Source organism: Canis lupus, chromosome 11 (genome assembly GCF_003254725.2).
Source record: "Canis lupus dingo isolate Sandy chromosome 11, ASM325472v2, whole genome shotgun sequence".
NCBI classification, from domain to species: domain Eukaryota; kingdom Metazoa; phylum Chordata; class Mammalia; order Carnivora; family Canidae; genus Canis; species Canis lupus.
In genome coordinates, this window is record NC_064253.1 from 66,343,935 (window position 1) to 66,369,757 (window position 25,823).

At 36.8% G+C, this 25,823-nt stretch overlaps 1 protein-coding gene and 1 long non-coding RNA gene across 16 annotated transcripts in view; one reads left to right on the top strand and one right to left on the bottom strand.

The window, feature by feature from the left end:
• The window catches only part of PTBP3 (polypyrimidine tract binding protein 3), a 152,287-nt gene that overhangs the window by 89,395 nt on the left and 37,069 nt on the right, over positions 1–25,823 (bottom strand). The window lies entirely within an intron of this gene.
• LOC112650113 (uncharacterized) overlaps positions 1–25,823 on the top strand; it is an 86,322-nt gene that overhangs the window by 59,011 nt on the left and 1,488 nt on the right. For 2 of the 4 annotated variants that reach the window (XR_004803515.2, XR_003129961.3), the window contains exons 4-5: positions 21,571–21,710; positions 25,276–25,316. This is a non-coding gene — a long non-coding RNA (uncharacterized LOC112650113). The remainder of the gene's footprint in view (positions 1–21,570; positions 21,711–25,275; positions 25,317–25,823) is intronic. The other 2 variants (XR_004803514.2, XR_003129960.3) reach the window with 1 other exon arrangement.

Here is a 25,823-nt window from a genome sequence, read left to right on the forward strand (position 1 = left end):
CTGAAGACTGAGATTAGCTTCAAAGGCAATCAATAATGACTATTTGAAGGAGCTTCTAGACAAAAAATATAGTTAATCACTAAAGCGCAAGTGAACTTCTGTATTTGACAATACTACTTAAGGGCTGCCACACACTGATGCTGGAAAAATAATGACTCCTGATGCCATAAAGAGAGGACAAAGGATGCTCTGTGCTTAGTACTTCCCCAGTCTTGGCCATATGTGTTTCTTCTCTCGGCTTCAATCTATATCCTTTCCCTGTAATAACCAGTAACCATGACTGCAACAGCTTTCGGTGAGCTGCATAAATCCTTCTAGCAAATTATGGGACCTCACCACAGGGCTTTAGAAATCCTCGAGACTTAAAACTGGTGTCAAAAGTGAGGGTAGTCCTCTATGGACTATGTTCCCTAACTTCGCAGTTGGCCTAATTCCTCTCATGGTTAAATGATGAATCAATCAAATATAATAAAACTCTTCATTTAACAGATTTTTAAAAACTTTATTCTTAACCTCTCAATGACTATTTGGATTTCTAACTATAAGAGAAAAATTTAGCCTAAAATGTAATCAAGGGACACTTGAGTGGCTCAGTTGGTTAAGGATCTGCCTTCGGTGGGGTCCTGGGATGGAGCCCGGTATCCAGCTCCCTACTCATCAAGGAGTCTGCTTCTCTCTCTGCCTCTGCCCCTCCTCCTCCCCACTCATGCTCGCTCTCTAAAAATAAAATATCTTGGGATGCCTATGTGGCTCAGCGGTTGAGCATCTGCCTTTGGCTTAGGGCATGATTCTGGGATCCAGGATTGAGTCCCACATTGGGCTCCCTGTGGGGAGCCTGCTTCTCGCTCTGCCTGTGTCTCTGCCTTTGTCTCTCATGAATAAATAAATAAATCTTTAAAAAAATCCTTAAAATAAATACATAAATAAACACATGATGGTGGGATTTCTGGGTGGCTCAGCAGTTGAGCGTCTGCCTTCAGCTCAGGGTGTGATCCCAAGATCCGGGATCAAGTCCCACATCGGGCTCCTCAGCCTATGTCTCTGCCTCTCTCTCTATGTCTCTCATGAATAAATAAATAAAACCTTTTTAAAAAATAAAATAAAGACATGATCAAATATTCAAGTATAGAAAAACCAGAATAATTTAAATTCATGACATTTTAAATAAATTAATATAACATCTGAACTGTCACATTCAATGCTTCCACAGGAAATATAAACTGTCATAATAAGAAATTAATGAACACTGCAGAGGCTGCAAAATAAAAACATTTAAATCTGTTAATTCTACTAGATCTTTCAAGAGTAACAGGAGATGCTTTTAAAAGAAAGTATGTCCAAAATTACACATAAGTAAAACAAACACTATCGAGTAAAGTGTTAGAATGACTTTTATTTTTTATATTTAATACACAAGAAAAAAGATTTGATCCTAAAATTTAATACCTAGAAATTCTGTTTTATATCAGAAAAAGGGCTGACTATTCATTATAAAAAATAAATCACATTTCTCAAATAATATGTACTTTATTTTGACCCTAATAATTTCAGGATTGATAAACAAAAGGCAAGTCGAGCAAAAGGGGCTTACATTTGAAAATGCAGTCATAGAAAAAGCATTCTGATAATCAAAATCTACTGGCTAAGCTTCCCCCCCCAAGAATTCATTTTCAAGTTACAAAAAACAAAGGTTTAATATTACAAAGCTCAAATCCCAAAATTCTTATTACTTTGTAAAAGCTCTGTAAAAGATGAGAAAAACTCAATTAGTTCTCTATTACTTTAAACATTCCCTTCTTTTAAAAAGCAACTTTTCTTCCCTAGACATAATTCTTTCTCTTGAAAACACATCACCACCTATAATTACAGACTACTTCAGTACAAAAAGAAATTTCTGAAAACTACTTAATATTTATATCTTAAGTGTCTGAAAAGCAATTTTCCAATATAGTAAGTAAAGAGCAATGCAGAACTAGGTAAATTGAGTATCTCTCACAAGGGCTGACTACTATGACATTATAGATTAAGAGATGGGTGGAAAATAAGCAGGATAAAGACTCCTGTGTTACCAATAAACAAATTAACATTATAGAAAAAGGCTCAAACAAGCCAAATAAAGAAGACATCATGGGAGGTGGGCTGTATGAAAACACTGGATCAACAGTCTCCTTAGAAACACACAGTAAATTTACGTAAATGCAGCAGTTGCTCTGTGGACTTATTAGCTCTCTGGCTAAGTCAACACACCAATCAGCTTCACAGCCACAACTATCAATTACTGAAGTTCTCTCCTGTTCAAGAATAATGAAATACAAAGGACCAACAAAGGAAAGGAATATCGTAATTAAGCAGCACAAATAAAATGTGTCATTATCAAATTTGGTGGGAAGTGGTTTTAGTTAGCATTAAAGAAACATTACTAATGTGATAGAAGGCAATCCACACAACTGAGAAATAGTAACATGTAAGGAAGATTCTGAAAATAAACCATTAATTAAAGGTTAAATTTCAGACTATACCTAAAATGCATATGAAATTCAAGACTAGTATATCATTTGTTTTACCCTATTAAGACACATACATTTTATGGTATGACCATAAAAAATAGATTATCAAAATTACCTCAGAATTGTCTATAATCCTAGTACTTTTTTAAATAAAAGAATCTTAAATATTGAAAATTAATATCCAAGTTCTCCCATAAAGCCAAAGTAGCCCCCTCTATTAAATTTCTAGCAGTCTTAGACTTTGTGAACACTTTCCAGAACAGAAAACACGTGTTAATCATGCTCTATTAACTGTTTCTCCACACAGAAATAAAAGTGATATGTAAAAGTCTCACCATGTTTTATATACTTGTTGATTATGATCTCTGATTACTCACCTTTATATCCTTTTCCACAGAACCTACTATAATTTTAAATGGCATCTATGTTCAAAACTTTTTTGCTTAAAATATGAATTTAAAAAATGAATAAAAATTACACAGAGAAGGGAATAAACTAAATATTCAGTGAGGCTTTCAGATTAACCATGAGGCAGTAACTCAAATCATTTTTTTTTAATTCAGTCTTTTGTTAATATTCATCCTTTCACAGCCCCCTGTTACCCAAAGCACATCCAGAACCCAAAGGCACTAGCTATTACTGGTAACTCTATCCCTACAAATGACTTGGAGATCATATTCCCACAAACACTGTGGCCCCATTAACACTCTCCATCTACTAAATGTGTGATTGTGCCTAAACATATTTCTTTAAAAAGTTCCCACCACCACCACTCCAAAATAGTTACCACATTGTTCATTTATGATATTTTCCTTTCCAAGGCTGCCACTGTTGAGATTTTAGGACAGTGAGAATTTTAAAAGGCAACAATGGGGCAAATTCTTCAAACATGCAGCTGTGGCAACCTTCAAAATCTCATTTATGAACCAGTTTCAGTAAAATGATCTTGAATACCTTCATTTTATATGGGCATATCAGCAATAAAATATTAACTTTTTAAAAAAATAGTTTATTTATTTATTTGAGAGAGAGAGTGAGCAAGTCAGTGAGAGACTGCACAAGGGCACCAGCAAGCACAAGTGGGGGGAGGAGCAGAGGGAGAGATGGATGCAGACTCCCTGCTGAACAGGTAGCTGGATGTGAGGCTCCATCCCAGGACCTTGGGATCATGAACTGAGCCCACCTAGGCACTCCAAAAGTTAACTTTCTAAATGACTAAATTATTCCTCCAAAAGCCTAACTCATAACATGCAACCAAAATGCCATTCATTTGAATATTTAGTTCCTACTATACAGCACAGCTCATACATATTGAATTCAATATGTATGATTGCCTTAACAAGAAAATTCTTTCATTTAACAAATACAACAAATATTTACTGAGCACCCAACTATGAAAGCTAGGTCTTTTTTTTTTTTTTTTTTTTTGAAAGCTAGGTCTTTAACCACTGGGAAAAATCTCAGTGAATGAGAGGGAAAAAAAAAAAAAAAAACACCTTCCCGTAATGTACAGAGCTTACAATCTTGCAGAAGGAAACAAATAATAAGAAAAAAATTTAAATTATGTACTATGTTTTAAAGTCATAAGTGCTTTTTTAAAAGTAGGATAAGGAACAGCCACAGGTGAAAAGGAGAATTACAATTTTAAACAGGCAGTGAGGGCAGCCCAGGTGGCTCAGAGGTTTAGCGCCGCCTTCAGCCCAGGGCCTGATCCTGGGGTCCCAGGATCCAGTCCCATGCCAGGCTCCCTGCATGGAGCCTGCTTCTCTGCCTGTGTCTCTACGCCTCTCTCTCTCTGTCTCAAATAAATAAATAAATAAATAAATAAATAAATAAATAAATAAATAAATAAATAAAATCTTAAAAAAGAATAAAAGTAAGAATAAACAGGCAGTGAAGGAAAGACTTAAAGTGACATTTAGGCAAAGTCTTTTTTTTTTTTCAAGATTTTATTTATTTATTCATGAGAGACACAAAGAGAGAGAAAGGCAGAGACACAGGCAGAGGGAGAAGACACAGGCAGGGAGCCTGATGTGGGACCCGATCCAGGGACTCCAGGATCATGCCCTGGGCCAAAGGCAAGTGCTAAACCGCTGAGCCACCCAGGGATCCCCCAGGCAAAGTCTTAAAGAAAGTAAGGAGAAAACTATGTAGCTCTCTGAGGGAAGAATGTTGTAGGCAGAGAAAATTGATATAGAATGCCTTACATGTTCTAGAAAAGTCTGAGAAGGCAACTGTTACTGGGAGTGAGCAAGGGGAAAACAGAAATAAAGAGATTAAAGGGCATGTAATAGCATGTGTGGCACTGAAGGCCATTCTAAAAAATGCTATTGTGTGACATGAGGAACACGGAGTTTTGAACAGAGGAGTAACATGATCCGATTTACTTTTTAAAGGATCTCTCTGGCTACTGTGTTGAGAATAGTCTGTAATAACACAGAGAGAGAAGCAGAGACTCTAACTCCAGTTAGGGGACTATAATGAAAATCCAGATGAGGAGCCACAAGACCAGCAGTTACTGTGGAGAATGGCTGGACTCTCAATATACATAGAAAGACTCACTAATGAATTAGATATGGAGTGGGAGGGATCCCTGGGTGGCGCAGCGGTTTAGCGCCTGCCTTTGGCCCAGCGCACGATCCTGGGGACCGGGGATTGAATCCCACGTCAGGCTCCCAGTGCATGGAGCCTGCTTCTCCCTCTGCCTGGTCTCTGCCTCTCTCTCTCACTGTGTGCCTATCATAAATAAATAAAAATTAAAAAAAAAAAAAGATATGGAGTGGGAAGAAAAAAAAAAGAACTCAAAGATATCCTGGTTGTCCCAAATAGGCATCGCAGGAAAATATTCCTGTCCTATAGTCAGTTCACAGACATTTTTAGGATTACACACGTATCTCTAATTATCCTTCAAAAAAACTAAGAATCGGAGAGGTTAAACGGTACAATTAAAATCTAGGCCTGGTTTATTTTTCATCCTATATGCCTGTCCCTCTAGAGTCTACTAAACAAATCTCCCCTCAGTATATTATGCCAATCCTATGATTCATTTATTCCACAACTAGACCTCATTTTATATTAGAACTATATATAGAAATATGTATACAGATCTTCCTCAACTTATAAATGGGGTTACATCCTGATAAACACATCATAAACTGAAAATACCCTAAATTAAAAATGCATTTAATATACTTAACCTACTTACCATCCTAGCTTATTAGCCTAGCCTCCCCTAAACATGCTTAGAAGGCTTATAGTAGCCCACAGTTGGACAAAATCATCTAACACAAAGCCTATTTTATAATAAAGAGTTGAACAACTTATGTAATTTATTGAATACTATACTGAAAATGAAAATCAGAATGTACAAAAAAAAAAAAAGAAAATCAAAATGCTATGGGTACAGAATAGTTTTAACTATACTGGCTGTTTAACCTTGTGATTGAATGGCTGACTGGGAGCTGCAGCTCTCCTGCTGCAGCTACAAAGCATCCTAAGAGTATCACACTGCTTATCACTTGCCAAAGAAAAGATCAAAATTCAAGGTATAGTTTCTACGGAATGCATATTGTTTTTGCATAATCATAAAGCTGAAAAATCTTAAACCATCATAAGTTGGGGACCTGTAATCATCCTTTACAAGAGCAAAATAAAAACAAGGATATTTACGGATTACTTAATAAATACTAGGTACTGTTCCATGCACTCTATCATACATATTTCATGTAATCTAAGAAGCCTTCAAATTTTAAGACCTATAATTTTATTCAATATCTAGAAAGAAAAATTGCTGCAATAAAAACTGGCACTATCGACTAACACACTATTGACTTAAGGACGCACCCCTGATGTCAGAAATGTTAATATTTAAAAGGTATGCCTGAGAATGAAATATCAAATCCTCACAAAATTGTATCATTCAGTATTATTATGGTGACCAACTGGTTCAAAATATTATGTCTTACATATTATTGGTTAAAAACACTATTTCTGGGGCACCTGAGTGGCTCTGTGCTTGAGTGTCTGCCTTTGGCTTAGGTCGTGGATCCTGGGGTCCTGGGAAAGAGTCTCACATTGGGATCCCCACGGGAGTCTGTTTCTCCCTCTGCCATTGTCTCTGCCTCTGTCTCTCATGAATAAATATCTTAAAAAAAAAAATACTAGCTCTGGAGTGCTTGGCTGGCTCAGTGGGTAGAGCGACTCTTGGTTTTGGGGTCATAAGTTTGAGCCCCACACTGGATGTTGAGTTTACTTACTAAAAAAACAAACAAACAAACAAACAAAACCTAGTTCTATTCTTTTCCTTTTTGCATTTTAACTATTTTTCTTTGGGGAGAAAGAACACAAATGTGCATACGCAGGGGCTCCATGTCAGCACAGAGCAGAATCAGTACTTGATCTCTTGACCATGAGACCGTGACCTTACCAGAAATCAAGAATTAAATACTTAACTGACTGAGGTACCCAGGTATCCCCCACATTTGAACTTTTGAGGGATCCCTGGGTGGCTCGGCGGTTTAGCGCCTGCCTTTGGCCCAGGGCGCGATCCTGGAGACCCGGGATCGAATCCCACGTCGAGCTCCCAGTGCATGGAGCCTGCTTCTCCCTCTGCCTATGTCTCTGCCTCTCTCTCTCTGTGTGTGACTATCATACATAAATAAAAATTAAAAAAAAAAAAAATCTTTGAACTTTTGAGCCTCTTTCAATTACCTTTTTTCCCCTCAAAGTGATAACTAAAGGAGTATTAGTGCGTAACTTTGAAACCACAAGCCTTTATAAACAAACACATGTAAAAGAAATCATTGCCAGGCAAGGAGAAAATGTTCTTTCTTTCATTATAGTTACAGAAAAAGAAACACCTCTGGTCATGAAACTGCTTACAAATGTTATTTCTAACAAAGGATTCATAAAAGTTACAAGGTCTGCGTTTTGGTTAGTTGTCACAATTTACTGCCCTACTAGTAACACTTATATTGATACCTATTTTCTGAAATATATATGCACTTTTAAGTTTTTTATTAAGTCAATCACTGCAACTTCCCTCTTCTCATATTCATAAACAAAACCTAACAATTTCTTAGGTTTCTCATAACAAAGTGTTGGAAAGATAACGCCAATATAGCAATGAAAAAACTAAGGCACAAATGAGTTATATAACTTAGAGAAATCATACTACAAATAGAGTACAAATAAAGTACAAATAGGATTCAAACCCATGTAGGGCAATTTCAGAGTCTATGCTTTTAATCATTACACTGAACTGCCAAAACATTAACTCATACTATGTTCATAATAAGAGATTAGTTAAATAAATTACAATATATCCAAGCAATGAAATTCTAGGTAGGTTATTAAAATAATGAAATACAATACTTATCAATCTGAATATAAATTCACATAATACTGTTAGTTTTGAAAGCCACATGTTAGTTATTATATGTAGTTTCCATTTTTGTAAAAATAATAATAAAGATGTACATTTACCGTTAGCATAATGTAAAAGTCTAAAAGCAAATTCACCTACATATTAGCAGGAATTATTATATCTGGCTTTTCTATTTGTTGTGTGTAAATATTAATCAGAGAGAAAAGGGTTATTTTTATTTTGAAAAATGAACTTAAAAATTTTGCCAACATGTGTCTCAAGCTCCATACTGGATCTTTCAATCAGATACATTTCATGAGGATTTTTGGCCAATTCTATTACTGACCATTATGATGTTACCATCTCAAAAATGTTAACAAATATTTATTTAATCTCTTAAAATTTCTTAAAAATAAAATAAAATAAAATTTCTCTTTGCATCATTAGTGACCTAACAAGCACCTCTGAATTTTTTAAGAGCCACACTATATGGACTTAAGCTAGTCTTCATGTTTTTCTAGATTAAAAACAAACATTAAGAAATCAGAGTGAATGGTAATGAGCCCTAACATATGGAATTCCAAAGCATCACAAAAAATAGGGCAATGTTCCAACCTCCTTCTGATCTTAGTGAAATTATAAATATACTTTATTACTTAGCAGACTGGAAACTATGCTTAAGTGACTGCTTAAATAGTAATATGCTTAAAATGATACTATTTATTTGTCCTAGTCCTAGAACAAACCAAGTTCCAATTGCTTATAAACCAAATGCTATATGGAATATTAACTTCCTTAAAACCAATACGAGCACGAGGGTATAAAAAAGAGAGCATATGCTTTGCCAACAAACCTGTTTGAATCTAGCCCCTGTCACTTACCGCCTGTTTGATCTAAGGTATTAGGTTACAGTAACATCACAGGTTTGGTATCCTCTTCTGTAAAACTGGTCTAATTTTACAATAATTACGCAAAGTTCCTTTTAAAAAAATGATTTTGGGGTAGCTCAGTGGTTTAGCGCTGCATTCGGCCCGAGGCATGGTCCTGGAGTCCCAGGATTGAGTCCCACTTCGGGCTGCCTGCAGGGAGCCTGCTTCTCCCTCTGCCTGTGTCTCTGCCTCTCTCTCTGTCTCTCATGAATAAATAAATAAAATCTTTACCAAAAAAAAAAAAAAAAAAAAAAGATTTTATTATTTATTCACGAGAGACGGAGAAACAGGCAGAGACACAGGTAGAGGGAGAAACAGGCTCCCTGCAGGGAGCCCGATGTGGGACTCAATCCCAGGATCCCGGGATCATGACCTGAGCCAAAGGCTCAACCACTGAACCACCTAGGTGCCCCGCAAAGTTCCTTTTTTTATAAAGGACTTCTTATGGGCAGCCTGGGTGGCTCAGCGGTTTAGCGCCGCTTTCAGCCCAGGTCATGATCCTGGAGACCCAGGATAGAGTCCCACATCGGCTCCCTGCATGGAGCCTGCTTCTCCCTCTGCCTGTGTCTCTGCCTCTCTCTCTCAATCCTCTCTTGTGTTCTCATGAATAAATAAATAAAATCTTAAAAAAAAAAAAAAGGACTTCTTATATAGAGATACCTAGCAAGATAGGAATAATATGCATTTTTTTTATAATCTGGGAGAGAGGGCCATAAGCAGTACTTGTAAATAGAATGCTGATGTTATATCTGTTTATTCTAGCAAAAATGGAGAAAAATCATAGGTTTTAACATCTCCTCAATTATTGCTCCTTGGTTGTTGATGCTATTGCTCCAAATGTCATCACTAGCAATAAAGCCACTGAATGAAGTTCTGTCTGCAGTAATAATGGAACAAAAACCACTGTTAATCTGCCAGTATTCCCTCGTATGTAAAGAAGGAAACTCTCCTCTGGCGTTAGTCTCAGCTACTGCCGCTGCTAACCTTCTTAAGTTATAAAAATCTTAAATTCTATATACATTCATTTTCTCCCTCTCTCCAATTCCCACTCTCACATATACACAAATACCCCTATTACTCAAAACATTTTATTTTATTTTTCAAAACAACATTTTAACGTCAATGTCTAGAATTAGCCTCAAGACCAACACCAGGTTCAATAATTCTCTAAAAAGACTCACAGGACTTGGCATAAAGTTGTGTTCACAGCTAAGACTCATTACAACGGAAGGATACAAACCAAATAAGTAAATAAGAAAGAAAAATGGGGCAAACTCCAGGTACACCAAGTGCAAGCTTCCAAGAGTTCTCTCCTAGTGGAGCCACACACACTTAATTCCTCCATCGATGAATAGTGGTAATACATGTGGAATATTATCTACCAAGGAAGGTCATTAGAGATTCACTGCTCAGGGTTAAGTATTGAAAGCTGGTCACACAGATACCCTCTGCCTAGCATGTGTCAAAATTCCAGACTCCCAGATAGAAAGTATAAACCATATCATTTATACAAACACTCATGAACAATAAGACACTCTTATCATTTAAAGACAAGTCATATCAATGTAAAGAACTATTTACCACCCAGGATTCCGGCCAAGGGCCAACCTTACAAACGGCTGGCTACATTTTCTGTACACTAGCCAATCCCAAATGGCCACACAAATCTTAACTTTTCTTGCAGCTCTCTGGTAAGGCTGGAACCCAGACACACTTCTTTAGTTCAGGTTCTAGTTCCATAGCCATTGCTGCTACAGCAGCATTAGCAATGAATTTGAAAGGGAGAGAAACTGGAGGTTTCTGTGCTGCTTCCACTAATCAGAGACAGGACACAGTGTTGTTGTAGGGTTAAATGTGTTAAACAACAGAGGCCTATGGAATCACTCTCTGGATTCAAATCCTAATTCCACTACTTTGTAAGTGAAGGATCAATTATTCTCTCTGTTCTGGTTTCCATTATCTGAGATAAGGAAAATAAAAACATCTTCCTCACAGTGTTGTGACAATTACACACAAAAATACAAATAAAGGACTGAGTAGCAATTATCATTTATAAGGAAGTTTCCCTCCCCTTCTGCCTACTGTTCTCTCTCAGGTTAACTGACAATTAGAATAACCAGGGTCATATACGATCATATTACATTTGCAACAGCTAAAGTACCAAAGTATCATCAATTTACAGTAGCGAAAATGTACTTCCTAATAAATTGTATCAGGACAACTGGATAGCCATTTGGAAAAAGATAAAGTTGACCCTGTATCTCACACCACCTCATACCAGGATAAACTCCAAATGAATAAAAATCTAAATGTGAAAAATAATCTTACTAGTATTTTAAAAAATGGATAAATGAATTCCTCTATAAGCACTGAACAGGGAGAGCCTAGTCCTAGGATTTAAAATCCAGAGTTACACTTAAGATAAGCAAACAAATAAATACATAAAATTCAATTATTCAAAAGTCAAAAGCCTCCATAGGCAAAAAGTTCCGTAAGCAGGTCAAATGACATACTGGGAGTAAATATTTGCAATTCAATTATTTGTAATTTGCAAAAAGCTTCTAAATTGAAAAGAAAGATTGAGCCAACAGAAAAGTAAAGGACAAGTAACACCCAAAAGAAAGGGGAAGGGTTGGGCAGCCTGGGCTCAGCGGTGTAGCGCCACCTGCAGCCCAAGACCTTGAGACCTGGGATCAAGTCCCAAGTCGGGCTCCTTGCATGGAGCCTGCTTCTCCCCTCTTCCTGTGTCTCTGCCTCTCTCCCTCTCTCTCTCTCTCTCTCTCTCTCTCTCTCTCTCTCATGAATAAATAAATAAAATCTTAAAATAAAAAAGTAAAAGAAAGAGGAAGGGCACCAGGGTGGCTCAGTTGGTTAAGTGTCTGCTTTCAGCTCAGGTCATGGTCCCAGAGCCCTGGGATCCAGCCCCGGGTCAGGTTCCCTACTCAGTGAAGAGCCTGCTTCTCCCTCTCCCTCTGCTCCTTCCCTACCCCTGCCTGTGCTCACGTACATGTGTGTGCTCTCTCTGCACCCTCTCTTAATATATAAAATATTAACGAGGGGGAGGGTGTGCGGGGATCCAACAACCCTTAAAGAGATTAAAACTAGGCTCTACTTCACTCATAGTAAAATTTTAAAATTTTAAAAACCTAAACTGAGATAATGTTTCTCACCAGTAAGGCAAAAACCCAAAAGTTCAACAGCACAATCTCACCAAGAACTGGGTCATGCAAAATAGTACTACCCCAATGGAGTTTCTGGTCCTGTTTACCTGCAACACATTTAAACTCTGATATAGCAATCCCATGTCTAGACTCTACTTCACAGATACACCTGCATATACATGAAATATCTAAAGATTATTCACGAGGAACTGTTTATTATAGTATAATATTGTAAAAAAAAAAAAAACACACAAGAGTCCACCAATAGAGAACTTAATGAATTAACTTCTATATCCACAAAATATTTTGCAACTGTTAAAAAATTAGAATTGGAGCAGGGAGCACCTGGCTGGCTCAGTATGTAAAGCATGTGACTCTTGATCCTGGGGTTATGAGTTCAAGCCCCATGCTGGGTACAGAGATTAGTTTAAAAAATAAAAATATTGGGATGCCTAGGTGGCTCAGCTGTTGAGCGTCCGCCTTTAGCTCAGGCGTGATCCTGGGTCTGGGGATCAAGTCCTGCATCACACTCCCTGCATGGAGCCTGCTTCTCCCTCTGCCTACATCTCTGCCTCTCTCTCTCATGAATAAATGAATATTTAAATAAACACATCTTTTTAAAAAATATTAGTCGGGGGGGAACCTCTGAGAAGATCCTTCTGTTTTGTTGAGAAAATCAAAGTGTAGAATAGTGGACATAAATATGCTACCTTTTTATTAGAAGAGGAAGAAAAAATATGTATACCTGCATAAAAGATACTGGAAAGGTAAATAAAAACTAATATAATTGCTACCTTTGGGGAAAGATTAGGACAACACTGCAAATGACTCTTCTCTCTATATATATACATATACATGAATTTATTTTATGTTCAATTACTTATGTTCTTTAAACATTTATGAATTACTTTCATCAAATATATACTCTATATCAACTATTAGAGAAGTTTATATGATAAAGCAAATCTCTCCACCCCAATCCTAATCTTAAAACAGTCCTCAGTCTTTCTAATAGTTGTCCCCATTACACTAGATAATGTGGTTATACCACTACTTTTGAGTCATCAACTTTAAAAATAAACAAGCTTAACTCTAATACGAAAACTTAAAAATTTAGCATTTAAACTTTTCCATTTTCTTGCCCTCTTAATGTTTGAAATATATGCTATTAATTTTAAATTTTAATAAATTACCTTTAAATCTTAAACACTATAGTTTTATTGTTTGTCAATCTGACAACCTCTTAATTCTCCGTTTTAAAAGACAAAGCTGTTAAGCCAAGTAAGCTGTTTTCTCCTTCCCTTCCTCTGCCAGCTTCATATATATTTTTTATTCTTAGAGTTGTGACATTCTGCCCTGCAACAAAAGCATTCTAGGCTTCCTTGACTCATGTCCTGTCCAAAGTTTGACTCAAAGCTAAAAAATCAATAAACAGTATTTGCATCTTTATAACTATGTAAATATTGTTCAAGGACACATAATCCTTACCACATTTCACTTTTTACTCTACAGTCTAATATCATAACCTTAGGACCACTTGAAAAAAAACTATTCCTAGAAACAAGATCAAGTGGTTTCTTTATTACATTCCATCTCTTAATATCACACCACATTCTAATTTGGTTCAGAGTTAGATCATGATTTCCTTTCTTTTTGTTGCTTCCTCCTGCTTTAACCAAGAATGCTTTCTAGGCCTTCTGAACAGCTGTTAGCCCAAGTCGTCTTTTTTACTCTTCTGTGTTGGCTTAACTTTTTTTTTTTTTTTTTGAACTTGTGTCTTCATTGTCCTAGTTTACTTTATCATTTTGCCAGGGTATATCCTTAACCACTGAAATGATGGTAAACTTCTAAGGCAAACTCTGGATCCATGCATGTCTGAAAATTCTTATCTTCATAGCTGAACCCTCATAATTAATCATTTGACTTAGTAAAAAAAAAACAAAATTTCTGGGTTAAAAATTGTCCTAAGAAAATTATAAACACTATCCCATTTTCATTTAGCACATAGTGTGGCTGATAAGATGTCTGACATTTCTTTGAAGATGACTTGTTTTTTCCCACCTGAAAACTTTCACAGTCATGTCTTCATGGAATTCTAAAATTTTACAGTAACTATCTTAGGTGATGGTCCCTTTGTACTCATCGTACTTGGTAATAAACATGTTAGTCTAAGACCTGAAATTAGCATGAATTATTAACTCCCATCTCCAAAACCAACATGGAGAAACTACAGATGTGTGGATTTCAGGAATCAAAATAATGAGAGAAACCCTGAGAAAGTTGAAGACCAATCTGAACTGGTACATAGGGGAGGGATAAGGCAGATGAGTAGCTACAGACTGCAACTGAGAATGCAAAGGTCTCAGTGTGAGGACAAGTTGGAGGAAAGCTTTCTGAATTCTGTTCTTACCTAAAAATACTCTCAGAGATACAAAGCCTCACCAAATTTGTTACACAGAGATACAAAATGTTACAAATTTTTTGGAAAAAAAGCACTCAAATCAATTGAAAAGCAAAACTAAGAGATGATGTAAGAGAGATAAAAAATAAAACTGATCAGGTATCTTGCTGAAGTTTATATTGTTAGAAAAAATAAAGTCGAGAGGCACCTGGGTGGTTCAGTTGGTTGGGCCTCTGACTCTTTTTTGGCTCAGGTCATGATCTCAGGGTCACACTGACTCTCTGCTGAGAGTCAGATTCCAATCTCTTACTCCCTCTGCCCCTCCCACCCCACCCCCAGCTCATACATGCTCTGTAAAATAAACAGATCCTTAAACCAAAAAAAGCTGAGTCCTAGAGGAAATGAGAAGCATGTATAATCCAAAACTAAAATTCTGGATCATCATCATTATGATGAAATATAATAAGGGGAAAAAAACAACAGTTGAGTTGAAATGTCAAAATACATGCCTCTTACAAACCAATAGAACATATAAAATATGACCAGAAAAAAATAATACAATCAATAACCTGAGTTAATAGAAACACTGACTGCTAAAAACAGACATCCAGCTAAGAATATACACTTACAAAAAGATACTGTACCAGGTTGGCAAACTTTATTTGTAAAGGGCCAAATATTTAAGTATTTTAGGCTTTGCAGGTCATAGGGTCTCTAATGCAACTACACAAAAGCAACCACAGACAATAGAAAAATGAATGAGCGTGACTGTGTTCCATAAAACACCATTTACAGACACTGAAACTCAAATCTCATCTATTTTTTTCACCTGTCACAAGACACAGTAATCTTTCAATTTCTTTCTTTCTTTCTTTTTTTTTTTTTTTACTATTTGGAAGTGTAAAAAACACTTTAGCATTTTAGCTTTCAGGATGTATAAAAACAGATGGCAATGAACTCTAACCCTTGGGTCATAGTTTGCCAATTCCTGAGTTAGTTCATAAAAGAAATCTCAATATATATATAATCCAAAAGATATACTGAACAGAGGCTCTACATAAAATTAGAAACATTAACAGAAGAGTAGCTAATGTTTGGAAACTAAAATTTTAACATACATTATCTTGAGTTAAAAAGAACATTTTTTTGGGATCCCTGGGTGGCGCAGCGGTTTGGCGCCTGCCTTTGGCCCGGGGCGCAATCCTGGAGACCCGGGATCGGATCCCACATCGGGCTCCTGGTGCATGGAGCCTGCTTCTCCCTCTGCCTATGTCTCTGCCTCTCTCTCTCTCTCTCTCTCTCTCTGTGACTATCATGAATAAATAAAAATTTAAAAAAAAGAAAAAAAAAACATTTTTTTAAATCATAGGAAAAAGGTAAAAATACTTAAGATACAATGAAAACACAAGCTTGCAGTTTCCAGTTTTAATACTTTAAGATAAATTTACGGCTGAAACAGGAAATTTAAAAATAAGTGGGTTAAACATCCAATTCAAAAACGTAAAAAAAAGAGCAAGAGAATGAACCCAAACAAACATGAAAGAAAAAATTTTAAAGAACAGAAAACAAAATCAAGAACTGAAAAATAACTTAAAGATTAATAAAAACCCAAAGCTGGTTCTTTCAAAGAATACCTGAGCCTCTGGCATAAAAGATCAAGGACAAAAGAAGCAATTCAGAACAAAAAAATAAATAACTGAAGACTACAGCTTAAAAATTGACGTATTATAAACCGCAGAATAATAAACTTATGAAATGAATAATCAAATGAATGCATTCCTAGAAAAATATAAAATTCCAAAATTAGTGTTGAGAGGAAACAGAGAGCTTGAGTTAAACCATATGAATTAAAGATATTGAATTAATAAATAAAGACCTCCCATCTTCTACTCTCAACCCAGACCCAGATTTACAAGTGAGATCAACCAAACTTTCAATGGAAAAACAATAAATTTACAGTAGAAACCCTGGCAAACACAACCTTAAACAAGTGATCAAAATTAACATTACAAGTAATAGGACAAATCAACATCCTTTACCTTCTGATACAATACACTGAGAAGATCATAACATCATTTCTGTGGTATTCCTGCCAAAAATACACAACCTAAATCTAGCTACAAAAGGAATAGGTAAACTTAAATACATAAGAAAGCAAAAATTTACACAACTACAAAGAAACAAAAAACCCATATTTACAGATGAAAATGCCAACATTCTCTCCTCTTTCAGTAATTAACAGTTCAAAAAGAAAGAAAATCAGTAAGTCTATCAGAAAACTTGCATTTTATTTTCTTTTAAAAGTAATCTGTATACCAAACACGGGGTTCAAACTCACAACCCTGAAATCAAAAGCTGGATGCTCTACTGACTGAGCCAACAAGGCATCCCAGAAGACTTGAATTTTCAACCAACTTATCTTACTGACATTTATAAGGCAATACGCTCAACAAACATAAACTATATAGTCTCTACAAATGAATATAGACCATTCATACAGACCATAAGCTTGACATTAAATTTCAGGAAACCTAAAAAGACTGAAATGATACAGGGGTACCTTGGGTGGCTCAGTTGGTTAAGCATCTACCTTCCACCCAGGTCATGATCCCCTAGTCCTGGGATGGAGCCCTGAATTGGGCTCCCTGCTCAGCAGGCAGTCTACTTTTCCCCCTCCCTCTGTCATCTTCCTCCCCTGCTTGTGCTCTAATTTAAAAAAAAAGGGGGGGGGGAGGAGATTAAAATGATATAAAGTAACATTAAAAAACAGTAACATGGGGACACCAGGGTGGCTCAGTGGTTGAGCGTCTGCCTTTGGCCCAGTGCATGATCCTGGGAGTCCTTGGATGAGTCCCACATCGGGCTCCCTACAGGGAGCCTGTTTCTCCTCTCTCTGCCTGTGTCTCTGCCTCTCTCTCTCTGTCTCTCATGAATCAATGAATAAATAAATCTTAAAAAACAAAACAGTAACATGAAGATATCTGGAAAAACTCAAAATATTTAGAAATTAAACCACACACTTAGAAACAATCATGGATCACAGGAAAAGTCAAAATAGAAAATATTTTTTAAAAAAATAAAAATAAATGTTTATAAATAAGAAAGAAGGAAAGAAAAGAAAAGAAAAAAAGAAAAGAAAAGAAAAAAAGAAAAGAAAGAAAAATATTTTAAACTGAGTGAAAATAAAAACCCAGTATATCAGGGGCGCCTGGTGGCTCAGTCAGTTACGTGTCCAACTCTTGGTTTTGGCGTGGGTGGTGATCTCATGGGATCAAGCCACTTCTTGGGTTCCCTGCTCAGCAGAGAGTCTACTTGGAGATTCTTTCCCTCTGTCCCTCCCCGCTACTAAAGCACACCAGTATGTTGGGACGCCTGGGTAGCTCAGGGGCTGAGTGTCTGTCTGCCTTTGGCTCAGGGCAAGATTCTGGGCTGGGAATCAAGTCCCACCTTGGACTCCCTGCAAGGAGCCTACCTCTCTCTGTGGGTCTCTCATGAATAAATAAATAAAATCTTAAAAAAAAAAAAAACACCAGTTTGACAAAATATGTAGGATACAGCAAAAGAAATTTAACAACTGAATTAACACAGGATCTATTTTTAAAAACTGAACTCATAATTAAAAACTTTACGACACACACAAAAATGCACCCATAAATAGCTAGCTGCACTGAATTTTGTCAAAGATTAAGGAATAAATAATATTTTATACAAACTTTTTATGAAAAGGAATATTTTCTAACTCACGTCAGCTTTGGTCATCTGATATTTTCTATCCTTCAAGGAATTTGAACATTCAAGTTACTTATCTCCTACTTCCTTGCAGTTTTATTTACTCTCAATAAAAATGAAAACAGAACAAAGCAAACTCAAGATGTGGCTAAAGCTGTGTTTAGAGGAAAATTTATAGCAGTAAACTGATTACATTTAAAAATCTCAGGTGAAAATACCAAGTGTTGGTGAGAATTTGTAACAACAGTAACTCTCAAACACTGCCATTACTAATCTAGAACTATCTAATAAAGCTGAACATGTGCATTATCCCTACACCACTCTACTTTTTCTCTTCTGAAGTAGTAAGCAAACCTCTGGTCCCCACTGCCTAGTGTTCACATCCAGGTGTAATACCCTACCCTTCAGTGTAGGCTACGCTACACCTAGTGACATAACTCTAAAAAGAGAATACTTTAGCAAAAGTAAATAGGTTACCCCCTCCCAGATGAAGTTTCAAAAGACTGACTCCTGCTTTACTTGGTTACTTGAGAGAAAGAAATTGCTGAGGCAAGCTGCACTACAGAGATACCCACATGGCAAGGAATTGAGGGCAGCCTTTAGCCAACAACAAATGAGAAAGTGAGGCCCTCAAGTCAACAGCACAGGAGAAACTGACTCCTGTCAAACATGTGAGTAAGCTTGGAAGAAGATTCTTCCACAGAAGATGACTGCAGCATCTACCAACACCTAGACACGTCACATGCAAGAGCCCCAAAGTTAGAGTACTCAGCTAAGCCACACCCAGATTCCTGACCCACAGAAAATATGAGAATAAATCTTAATAATAAAGAGTGAAAGTGATGAAATAGAAAGGCCAACCAAGGAAAAAATAAATGAAACCCAAAATTGCCTTTTGAAAAAGATTGGTAATATTGAAAACCTCTACCTACATCAATCAGCAAACAGAACAGAACGAAAGAAAGACAGAAAGACAGAGAAAGAAAGAAAGAAAGAAAGAAAGAAAGAAAGAAAGAGAGAGAGAGAGAGAGAGAGAGAGAAAGAAAGAAAGAAAGAAAGAAAGAAAGAAAGAAAGAAAACATGAATTACTAATATTAAAACCGAAAAGAGGGCAGCACGGGTGGCTCAGCGGTTTAGTGCCGCTTTCACTCCAGGGCCTGATCCTGGAGTCCCGGGATCAAGTCCCATGTTGGGCTCCCTCCATACAGCCTGCTTCTCCCTCTGCCTGTGTCTCTGCCTCTCTCTCTCTCTGGGTCTCTCATGAATAGATGAATAAAATCTTAAAAAAAAAAAAAAACAAAACGAAAAGATGGAAATCATTACAGGTCCTAGAGATTAACAAGATAAGGAAAGATGAACAATTTTATGCCCATAAACAATTTAGCTGCAATGTATAAATTCCTTCAAAGATCCAAATCCAACATGCATTCATGTTAATAAAAAACAGCAATGAACAGAAAAATTTTTTTAACATGAGAAAGGAATCTAAGAAAAACCTACAGCTAACAAAAATAGACTGCTTTCCCTTATAAGCAGGAATAAGATTAAGGAATGTTGTCACCTCTACTTAGCATTATACTAAGGTCTCAAATTTTGGATTAAGGGAAGAAAAAGTCATCCAGATTGGAAAGGGAGAAATAAAACTATAATCACAGATGACATGATCCTGTACATAAAAAAAAAAAAAAAATCCTAAGCAATTTAAAAAAATACAGTAACAGCAATGTCATAAGTAACAAAGTAAATGTGCAAAGTATTTCTATATATCAACAAGAAAACACAATTTACCATACTAAAATAAGAGGCAACATTTAAAATATACATGTAAACCTGTACAGTGAAAACTATAAAACATAACTAGAATTACAGAAGACCTAAAAAACTGAGATACTCTGTTCCACAGAATACAAGACTCAGAATGGTTGAAATGTCAATTTTTCCCTAACTGACCTACGTAGTCTGTGTAATCCCAGTCATTATCCCAGCTTCTAAATAGAAACTGACAAGCTGATTGTAAATTCTTAAGTAAAATGCAAATGACTTAGTATAGCTGAAACAATATTGATAAACAAAAACAAAGTTGAAGGACTTACAGTACTTGATTTTAAGATGCACTATAAATCAATTGTTAACAAGACAGTGTGATATTAACATAATAAATAGATAATGGATTAAAAAAATCAGTGTGCACTCACAGAGAGTGAGCTGATTTTCAAGTAACAGTACCAACACAACTCATTACAAAATGGAAAATCTTTTCAACAAAAGGTGTCCAACTAACTTAAGATAACCACATGGAAACAAGTCAATCTCCACATCTACCACACACCACGCACAAAAAGCACATATGAGATTCATCTCAGATCTAGCCTTTTTTTAAAAGATCATTTATTTATTTATTCATGAGAGACACAGAGGCAGAGACATAGGCAGAGGGAGAAGCTGGCTCCCTGCGGGGAGCCCGATGTGGGACTCAATCCCAGGACCCCAAAGGCAGACGCTCAACCGCTGAGCCACCCAGGGGCCCCTCAGACCTAATCTTTTATAAAAGTTCAAAGTACAGGACAGCCTCGGTTGTGGTTTAGCGCCACCTTCAGCCCAGGGCCTGATCCTGGAGTCCTCCCTCTGCCTGTCTCTCTCTCTTTCTCTCTCTGCGTCTCTCATGAATAAATTTTTAAAATCTTTAAATAAAAAAAAAAGTTCAAAAAAAAAAAGTTCAAAGTACGGGCTTCTTAAAGCAAACAGAGTATCTTTATATCCTTGGGATGAGCAGATTTCTCAGACTAGAACAGAAAGCTATAACCAAAAAAAGAAAAGAAATTTTTCAAAATTAAATTTTTCTGTTTATCAAAACATTAAGAAATCAGCAGATAAGCAACAGACTAAGAAAAAATATTCACAACACATATATCTGAAAGAGGACTTATACCTAGAATATAGGTATATATTCAAAGAATATATCTCTCTTCAAAGAATAGAGTTCAAATAAAGAAAATATTGAAGATCCCAGGGAAAAAACAGAGGGGAAAGACACCTTACAGACATATAGAGGAATAAAGGTAAGAATTACAGGTTTTTTTCTCATCAGAAACAATGCAAGCTTCAGGAAAGTAGAATGAAATATTTAAAGTATCAAGGGAAGGAAAAAAAATACCACTAACCTAGATTTCTACATGAAAAACATCCTCAAAAGTAAAGGAGGGGGCACCTGGGTTGCTTATTCAATTAAGTTTCTGACTCTTGGTGTCAGCTCAGGTCTAGATGTAAGTTCAAGCCCTGTGCTGGGCTCCACACTGGGCATGGAGCCTACTGTGAAAAGGAAAAAGTAAAGGAGAAATAAAGACTTTCTCAAACAAAAACAAAGAATTGATTGTCAGTAGACCTGTTCTACAATAAATGTTAAAAGAAGTTCTTTGGAGGGGCACCTGGGTGGCTCAGATAGTTAAGTGGCTGCCTTCTGCTCATGTCCTGTTCTTAGGGCCCTGAGATCACGGCCTGCATCTGGCTCCCTCCTAAAGCTCCCCTGCTCAAAAAAGTTCTTTGGAGAGAAGGAAAATTACACACATCAGAAACTCAGACCCACATAAGCAAAGGAAGACTGTGGAAGAAAAGATGAAGGTAAAATAAAATATTTTATACATCTTATTCCTAATTGATCTAAAAAACAAGTGTCATAACAGTAACAATGTATTGGATGATTATTCCACTTGGTTAAGCGAAATGAAGGATAATAATGTCATAAGAGACAGGAAGGAATAAATGAAAATGCTGCCATAAAGTAACTGCACACTGAAGCAGTGTAGTGTTAAAGGTGGATTTTGAGGAGTTGTAAATGTATATGGCATGCACTAGAATGTATAGGGAAACCACTAAAAAAAGGTTTAAAGTAAAATTAATATGCTAAGAGGAGATAAATGAAATCATACAAATTGTTCAATTAAAACCAAAGACGGTGGGCAGCCTGGGTGGCTCAGTGGTTTAGCGCCGTCTTCAGCCCAGGGTGTGATCCTGGAGACCCGGGATGGAGTCCCACGTCAGGCTCCCTGCGTGGAGCCTGCACCTACCTCTCTGCCTGTGTCTCTGCCTCTTTTCTCTCTGTGTCTCTCATGAATAAATAAATAAAATCCTTTTTAAAAAATTTTTAAAAATAAAAAATAAATACAACCAAAGAAGGCAAAAAATGAGAGAAAGAAAATAAAAACAAAGAACAAGTCAATGAACAGTATTAAAAAGAAAATCGCAGCCCCAAAATGGCATCACTTAAGACAAATCACCAAATCTTGACTTAATACCTAACCTAATGGCAGTTTCAACCTCCCCCAGAATTGTCTTAACACCGGTCAGTCAGGAATTTTCTGAGCAGCATCAACGAGGTAATCCTTCCCACAGCCCTCTCAATCTCCCAAAGGAAGATGAGGTAATCTGCATAATAAGACCCCCAATAAAGAAGGTGATCTTGCCTAAACAATCCTTTCTTTCGCTAATAACTTCCTGCCCCACCTTCCTTTCCTATGAAAACCTTCCTTCTCTGTTGTACAACACCTTAAAGCTCCCCTCTACTTATTAGTTGGGATACTGCCTGATTCATCAATCACTTATTAATAAATCCAACAGATCTTCAAATTTACCAGATTGATTTTGTGTAACAACAGAAAACAGTTATGAACAAGGTAGATATTAGTCCAAGTAAATCATCCCTTGACGTGTGAATGGTCTACGTACACCAATTATAAGAAAGACTGTCAGAGAGGATTAAACAAAGACCCTGCTAGGGGCACCTCTGTGGCTCAGCCTATTAAATATCTACTTTCAACTCAGGTCATGATCCCAGAGTTCTGGGATCCAGCCCAGCATTGGCTCCCCTGCTCAGCGGGGGAGCTTGCTTTCCCTCTCCCCTTCACCTCAAATGCAGTCATCCTTGTTTGCTTGCTTACCTTCTCAAATAAATAAAATCTTTTTCTTTTTAAGGCCTTACCATAATGCTGTCTTCAGAAAACACTTTTTTTTTTTTTTCAGTTTTTCATCTATTTAAGTAACCTCTACACCCAATGTAGAGCTGGAACTCACAATCCCGAGATCAACCAAGAGTTGCAGGCTTTTCTGACAAAGCCAGCCACGCACCACAACAAAGAAATCTATTTTTAAAAAAATAGGTAGGGGTGCCTGGGTCACTCAGTCTGTTAAGCTCAGGTCATGATTTCAGGGTCCTGATATGGAGCCCTGCTCGGGCTCCCTAATTAGCAGGATATCTGCTTCTCCCTCTGCCCCTCCCAACTGCTGGTGTGCGCTCTCTCCGCTACCTCTCTCAAATAAATAAATAAGACCTCTTAAATATAATAATAATTTTTTTAATTGGCAAAGGGGCTTCTGGGTGATATAATCGGTTAAGCAGCCCACTCTTGGTTTCAGTTCGGGTCAGGTCATGATCTCAGGGTCCCGAGATCAAGCCCTAGGTGGGGCTCTGTGCCAAAGCGGAGTCTGCCTAAGACTCTTTCTCCCTCTACCCTCCATGCCCTCTCTCACCCCCCGCTAAATAAATAAATAAATAAATAAACAAATAAATAAATCTTTTTAAAAAATAGATAAAAGCATTAACAGACACTGATAAAAAGATAAGTGAATGGCTAAAAATACATGAAAAAGGTAGAAAAAAACCAAAAAGGTTCGTCAGCCATTTTGGTTACACCCACTAGAATGGATAAAAGTGAAGACCGGCAATATCATGTGTAAACAAGGATGTGGGCAAACTAAACTCTAATACGAAGCTAGTTAGAGTATAAAGCGGTATAACATTTAACAAAATAGTCTGACAGTTTCTTTCAAATTTAAACATACACATTACCTAATTCTACTCCCAGATATGGTGTAGAATTAAACATACATCTACCCAGACACAAATGCTTATAGCCACTTTATTCATGATAGCCCAAATCTGTAAAGAACCCAAACACCTACCAACTGGAGAATAGATTTTTAAATACTGTAACACATTTACATAATAGAATACTCTCAGAAGGGCAGCCCCGGTGGCGCAGTGGTTTAGCGCCGCCTGCAGCCTGGGGTGTGATCCTGGAGACCAGGGATGGAGCCCCATGTCAGGCTCCCTGCATGGAGCCTGCTTCTCCCTCTGCCTGTGTCTCTGCCTCTCTCTTCACTCTCTCTGAATGAATGAATAAATAAATCTGAAAAAAAAAAAAAATACTCTCAGAAATTAAAAAAAAAAAAAAAGAACTACTAATACAGGTAACATGGCCGAATCTAAAAATCATTTTGTAAAATAAAAAAATAAAATAAAATAAAATAAAATAAATAAAATAAAATAAAATAAAATAAAATATAAATAAATAAATAAAAATCATTTTGTTAAGAGGCACCTAGTTGGTTCAGTCAGTTGAGCTACCACTTGAGCAAGGGGACTCTTGGTTTTGGCTCAGGTGGTGGTGATCTCAAGGTCCTGAGATGGGGCCAAGACAGTGCAAAGTCTGCAGAGGACTCTCTCTACCTTCCACCCACCCTGTCTCCCTCTAAAATAAATACATCTATAAATAAATACATACATACTAAAAATCATTTTGCTGAGTAAAAGAAGCCAGACATCAAAGAGCTTACACTGTATATATGATGTGCAAATGTTTTATTCCATTTACATTAAGTTCAGAAACAAAATTAATCTATGATGATAGAAATCAGAACAATTGTCTAGAAAGAGTCTGTAAAAAGACAACAACGAACATTTTGGAGTGATGTTCTATTGCCTTGACTGGGGAGTAGGAAACTCAGGTAGATACATTTGTCAAAATGTATTGCACTATATCCTTGAGAACTGTGCATTTCACTCTATGTAAATTAAAACTCAATTTTAAAAAATGTCCAGCAAAGGCCTTCTATACTTTGTATATATCAAACAAAGCTTTTTCTGAAAAGGGCCAGAAAGTAAATATTTTAGGCTTTGTGGTCATATGATCTCTGCTACAATTATTCAACTCTATCATTCTAATCGTGAAAGTCATCAGACAATATGGAATTAGCATGGCTGTGTTCCAACAAAACTATTTACAAAACAGGTGGCAAGCTGGATTTGGTCCACAGGCTGTACTTTGCTAAGCTCTACTCAAGCAAATAAAAAATTGATCTTCAAAATTAATTTAAATATGCTATATCGTTTTCTCCTTTATATTGACAGGCATGCTAATTATTAGAAGCCAATTTCAGTCCTTACTAAAGGTGAGTTTTTCTATATTCATCTAATCATTTAAAATAGGAAGACTACACAGAAAATGCATGGAATATCATTTTAAAAAGTAATGTTTTAGGGGCGCCTGGGTGGCTCTGTTGGTTAACAGGCCAGATTCTTGATTTCAGCTCAGGTCATGATCTCGACGTCAAGAGACTCAGCAGCATCAGGCTCCTGGACTCCATGGGGAGTCTGCTTCTCTCCCTCAGCCCCTTCCTCCACTCATATGAGAGAGAAACAGAATATGAACGGGGGAAGGGGCACAGGAAGAGGGACAAGCAGACTCACTGCAGAGTAGGGAGTCCGACAGGGACTCTGAGATCATAACCTGAAACAAAGTTGGACTCAACGGACTGAGCCACCCAGGTGCCCAAAAATCATTTGTTTTAATAACTACTATCATATTTTGGAAAAATAACCATAAATATGGGAAATACTTGAGTTTGGCATAAACTAGTTAGTAAAATAAGCTGGAAATTTAAAATACACTTAGGTAT